Raw genomic sequence first — 6,475 nt, 5'->3', positions numbered from 1 at the left:
CATGTTCGCTTTTTGCGTGTAGTTCACTTTGAGGGGTACCATGGCGTCCGCATAGGTGGGGGCGTCCTGGATCAGCGGAAACATGCTTGAGTTCAACCTAGAGTATAGGACCTGTATCTTCTGAGCCCCCATCGGTGGGGTGTTCGCTGAGTTTATGTAAGCCTCGAAGCAAGCTAGCCAGTGATTAAAGTCTTTTCTGGCATCGGTCAATTGCGGATCCAGCTGCAGGCGATCTGGTTTGATTCGGATGTCCATCTTGTAGAAAATCTTACTGTAATGAATTGATGCACGATCAATTTTACAAAGACTCAGATTGGGTACAACTGTGGCTTTATTGCAGTAAGATGCGTGGCCTCCTACAGCAGCTGGCGAAATGGCAGCTGAATGGAGGACACGCATATTTATACTCCTCCTCCTGGGCGGAGCCAACAGGCAGGGGCTACCGGCGAACCTGTAGTACAGGTCCTTACTTACATCCCCTAATATAGGTGTACCGTGGTTCACCACACATAGTAGGAGAAAAACCCAAGGCATCGTTTCAGGGCCTTGGGGCAGTGGGGATTGGGGAGTTCCATGAGGGGGTGCATGCAGTCGGGGTCGGGCCCTAGAACTCCATTTTCCACGACATAGCCAAGGATGGCTAAGCGGTTGGTGCGGAACACACATTTCTCCTTATTGTACATGAGGTTAAGGAGTTGAAAATGAAAATGAAAATCGCTTATTGTCACAAGTAGGCTTCAAATGAAGTTACTGTGAAAAGCCCCTAGTCGCCACATTCCGGCGCCTGTTTGGGGAGGCTGTTAGTTTGGCGATCTGGAGGAATTTTTGGAGGTTAGCGTTGTGGTCCTGCTGATCGTGGCCGCAGTATGGGAAGGTGGCCCGTAGTCCGTACCGGTGAACCATTCGGTCCATCTCACGTTGGAAGGCCGAGACCCCATTAGTGACGCCGAAGGGAACCCTAAGGAAGTGATAGAGGCGGCCATCTGCTTCGAATGCAGAGTATTGGCGGTCCTCCGGGTGGATGGGGAGCTGGTGAAAGGCGGACTTCAGGTCCACTGTGGAAAAGACCCGATACTGCGCAATCTGATTGACCATGTCAGATATGCATGGGAGAGGGTACGCGTTGAGCTGCGTGAACTGATTGATGGTCTGACTGTAGTCAATGACCATCCTGTGCTTCTCCTCAGTCTTTACTACTACACTTGAGCTCTCCAGGGGCTGTTGCTGGCCTCAATGACCCCTTCCCGCAGAAGCCGTTGGACCTCCGACCTGATGAAGGTCCTGTCCTGGGCACTGTACCGTCTACTCCTGGTGGCGACGGGTTTGCAATCTGGGGTGAGGTTCGCAAACAAGGAAGGTGGATCGACCTTAAGGGTCATGAGGCCGCATACGGTGAGGGGGTAGGGGTCCGCCGAATTTTAAGGTGAAGCTTTGGAGGTGGCACTGGAAGTTCAGGCCGAGTAACAGGGCAGCGTTGACGTGGGGGAGGACGTAGAGCCGGAAGTTAAAAAAACTCTACGCCTTGGACAGTGAGGGTCGCGATGCAGTACCCCTGGATTTCCACGGAATGGGATCCGGAGGCCAGGGAGATTTTCTGGTTAACGGGGTGAACCGCGAGGGAGCAGCGCCTTACCATCGTGGGGTGGATGAAGCTCTCTGTGCTCCTGGCGTCAAAAAGGCAGGTCGTCTCGTGCCCATCGATTTTCACCGTCGTTGTTGCGGTCGCGAGGTTGCGGGGCCGAAACTGATCCAAGGTGATCGAGGCGAGCTGTGGCAGATGCTGGGAGGTCCTGGGCTGGTCAGCAGTGGTGGAGGTAGCGGCAGGCGATGAACGGCCAGACGAGTAGGGGTCCTGACGCGCCGTCCAAAATGGCACCGAAGATGGCGGCGCCCACGGGGCACACATGGCGGGCGGTATCAAAGATGGCGGCGGCCACGGACCGCAAGTGGCCTGCGGAGAAGAAGATGGCGGCGCCCACAGGCCACACGTGGCTTGCGAGGAGGAAAATGGCGGTGCCCCTGGTGGCACATGGGGGTGCAGGAACGTCGGGCATGGAAACAGCGGCGGGCCTGGCAAACAGAAACAAAGTGTCCCTTCTTTCCATATCCGTTGCAGGTCGCGCTCCACGCTGGGCAGTGCTGCCGGGGGTGTTTGTTCTGCCCGCAAAAATAGAACTTGGTCCCCCCAGGGTTGGCTGGCTGCCGCGCGGCGCAGGCGTGCGGTGAGCTGGGGTCGGCAGCTGGTGGGGCCCACGACAATGCCGCGCAGTCGAGGGTGTATGACTGGACGTTACGGGAAGCCACTTCTAACGAGTTCGCGAGCTGCCTAGTTCCCGCAAGATCAAGCGTACCCCTTCCAGTAGGCGCTGGCGGACGTATGCAGACCTCATGCCCGTAACGAAGGCGTCTCGGATTAAATGTTCTGTGTGCTGGACTGCCGAAACTGCCTAGCAGTCACAGGTCCTCCCCAGGATGTGCAGGGCATCGAGAGACTCACCAGGGAGTTGCTGTCTCTTGGACAGGAGGTGCCTGGCATATAGTTGGTTGACTGGCTGAACGTAATATCCCATCAAGAGCTCCATCGCTTCGGAGTAAGTGGGCACATCCCGGATGAGAGGAAAAATGTCAGGGCTCACCTGTGAATAAAGGACTTGGAGCTTCTGCGCTTCCAAGGGTTCCTCAGCGGATGTTCGGAGGTAGCTGTCAAAGCAGGCTAGCCAGTGATCAATCGCGGACAGAGCGTTGGCTGCTTGAGGGCTCAGCTGCAGTCGATCAGACTTGATGCGAAGATCCATCCTTTTAAAAATCTTTGTTCAATAAATTGATGCACTTTCAATTCCCATAAAGACAAGAGTAGTGGAATTATAGAAGCTTTATTGAGCAAAGATGTTGTGCCTCCTGTAGCTGCATCACCAGCGAGCACACACATTTATACGCCGCCTACTGGGCAGAGCCAGCAGGCAGGGATTTACCCATGTACCTCTATTATACGTGTCTTACCGTAATACATACAATACTGCCAGTGGTGACTACCACACACGGGAATCCCCTTGGGCTGTGTGAATCACTCACTTAACTATGATTGCCAATTCCCAATTGGCAATAGTCTTTAGCCGCATGGCCAGAGACCTCCACGGTCAGTGGGGGTTATGGGTGGCCATTGGGGCAGACAGGCAGGGACCAGAATGTGTACACACAATCCAGGGGTTGGCATGGCAGAGCCCCCCCAGCGCAGCACCTCCTTCCCCTCCCCCAGTGGAGTACCTCCTTCCCCCCTATGGCGGGCCACCCCAGGCAAGGGTGAAAATCCCCCTCCAGTTTCCCCCACCCCCTTCTGAGCACAGAGGCAGTAAGCCCAGCGCCCCCGGGCGTTGTACAGAAATGGAGAGATTTAAATGTAACACAAAGATGTTGCGATCTTGAGCTAACATAAGTCAGCAAGGGCATGGATAGTGTGTGTCTACAATCTACAAGATGCACTGTGGCAACTTGTCAAGGCTTTTTCCACAGCATCTTCCAAGCCCATCACTTCTACCACCTAGAAGGACAAGGGCAGCAGATGGATGGGAACACTACAACCTGCAAGTTCCCCTCCAAGCCACACACCATTCTGACTTGGATCTGTATCCCGTTTTTTCATTGGCCACGATCTTCCAATCTCTGGATCATTGGAGTCTAGCATATAACCAAGATGCACATCAGGATTCTGCAGAGGTTTTGATGCACTTATTTAATGGAAGTGTCCAGGAAGGTTGAACATCCTATGGCAATTCCCATGTTCTCCAGGACCCTCCAAAGAAGTCTCCAATTCTGGTTAGAGTCAGAGATCTCAGATGTTTCCTGTTTACTTACCCTAATAGTTACATATGAGGCAGAAAAATCATAGAATTTACAGTGCAGAAGGAGGCCATTTGGCCCATCGAGTCTGCACCGGCCCTTGGAAAGAGCACACGACACAAGCCCACACCTCCACCTTATCCCCGTAACCCCACCTAACCTTTCTTTGGACATTATGGGCAATTTAGCATAGCCAATCGACCTAACCTGCATATCTTTGGACTGTGGGAGGAAACCCGGAGTACCCGGAGGAAACCAATGCAACACGGGGAGAATGTGCAGACTCCGCACAGACAGTGACCCAAGCCAAGAATCAAACCTGGGACACTGGAGCTGTGAAGCAACTGTGCTAACCACTGTGCTACCGTGCTGCCTCGTAAAACCCCTGGGCAACTGTACAACTGGCCCCCAAATCACTCACACTGACCTTCTCTCCGACTCCTCCCTTGACCCCTGACAACCCCCTGCCCTATATCACAACTCACTACCCACCAACTCAGCTACCACTCTACCCACCTACCACCACAGTTAGCTATCACCCTACCCATCTACCTCTCCCACCTACTCACTTTCACATCTACGCACTCATTCACTAATGCACTCATTCACTAATACACTCATTCACTAATACATTCATTCACTAATACATTCATTCACTAATACATTCATTCACTGACAGACTGAGAAGTTTGGGGACAGTTAAACAGTGGAATACAGCAGCGAGTGTAGCATAACGCATGACTTCCCTGCAGAGTCCCTTCACTGCTCTCTCTCTCTGGATTTTTGCACTGAGGGAGTTCTGCAAGATCTTCCATCAAATGTTTGGACAGATGTATGCAGATAAGTGGGTAGTTTTCTGTCTGGTCAGCATCGGACACAAGGGTTCAGATGTTGATTGGGCCAATGTCTTGGGTCAAACACCTGGAACTCCCTTCCTAACAGCACTGTGGATGTATCTACACTGTATGACCTGCAATAGCCCAAGAAGGTAGCTCACCACTACCTTCTCAAGGGCAGTTAGGGATGAGTAACAAATGCTGACCTTTCCAGTGTTTCTCATATTCCTTGAAAGAATAGAAAAATCTTCCAGCTCTGATTATACAACTCACTTATCTGGTCATTTATCTCATTGCTGTTTGCTGGACTATGTTTTACAGGTTGTTATGTGCACCTATATTAAATCTCACCCGCCTTCATTTTCAAAAGATCAAACACTGCCATTTCTGCCACTGCCAACATGATCCCACCACCAAACACATCTTCCCCTTCTCTCCTCTCTTAGCATTCTGAAGGGACAGTTCCCTCTGGGGCACCTTGGTCCATTCTTCAATCACCTCCCCAACCAACTCGCATTCTTGCGGTACCTTTGCATGCAAACCCAGCAGATGAAATGCCTGTACATTTTCCTCCTCCTTTCTCACCATCCAAGGTCCCAAGCACTGGTTCCAAGCGAAGCTGTGATTTACTTGTACTTCTTTCAATTGAGTGTACTTAATACTCACAATGCAGCTGTTATAATCTGCATGGGACTTATCCAGCTGGGTATTGTTGCTAACTTTTGGTTGGTTCAATTGGCTCTGTTTTATAACCTTTGCTCTCGAGTCGCCAGGTATCTTTATGATACCGCCACGAGGTTAAAGTTCAAGTAATGATCAATAACTCAACAGACCAATTAGTAAGATTCAAATCAAAGCACATTTATTATACACAGTAATCGCTACTCATGCACAAATTCTACGTCTAAGCTACTTCTACAACTAACAGGCCTATACTTAACTTCGGACTGGCCCACCAGGTCAGGGGAACAAATGGCCTTTCGTTCGGAATCTGAAAATGCGGGATTCAAAGCCGGTATGGACTGGTAGCTAGCAGCGCCTATCTCGTAGCGAGCGTTGACTTGAGACTTACTTCAGGGATGCGGCAACTTGGACCATTCACTCTCAGGGGTTGCTTCGCGTTGCTGAGTGACCCGGTCAAGGAGAACGATTTGAACTTGGGGCTTAACTTTTATAGTCCCCAGGGGCTTCCCGCCTTTCTGGGCGGACCCTGTACCTTGTTCTAGGTGATTGGACTTTGTTCCAATCGCTTGGTTCGATTTCTCCAATACTGGAGTGGTTCCCTGATTGATGGGCGGTCTTGAGGTGTTCGTTAACCTCTTTTGTGTTGGCTCCTGCTGGCGCCGGGGAGTCTGGCTTAGTTTTGTGTGTCCCAAATGTTGCTATTGTTCCCGGGGATTGCTCATTAGTATGTAGATGGCTGCTACATTATTATGCTGATGGTCACTGGTATCGATGTTGTCTGGGCTTTTGCAGAGTTAAATACACAGCAAACCTGCACCTGCTGGTTTCTGCCTGTGTTGGCTGAATTTCCCTTCAGCCTTTGCCGTTCACCATTTTAAATCGGGACTTGGCCAACTCAGGTGGCTACAGTATTATTGTTCCCCAGTGCTAATTGGAGTTCGCGTGAATCAGCATTAGTATAATAGGTAGCAGCTGACAGAAGGGAGTGAGGACCTTGAAGACTGTAGCTGGATCCTGTGTAAATAATTCTGAATAAACGCCTTTCTTTGAACTCTTTGGACTCCCCTTTGCTTTTACTACATTGGCGGCGAGGATGGAATTGGAGCGGTCCGCCTACT

This window comes from Scyliorhinus torazame, chromosome 14 (assembly GCF_047496885.1).
Source record: "Scyliorhinus torazame isolate Kashiwa2021f chromosome 14, sScyTor2.1, whole genome shotgun sequence".
In the NCBI taxonomy this organism is placed as follows: Eukaryota; Metazoa; Chordata; class Chondrichthyes; order Carcharhiniformes; family Scyliorhinidae; genus Scyliorhinus; species Scyliorhinus torazame.
This window is presented reverse-complemented; position numbering follows the sequence as displayed.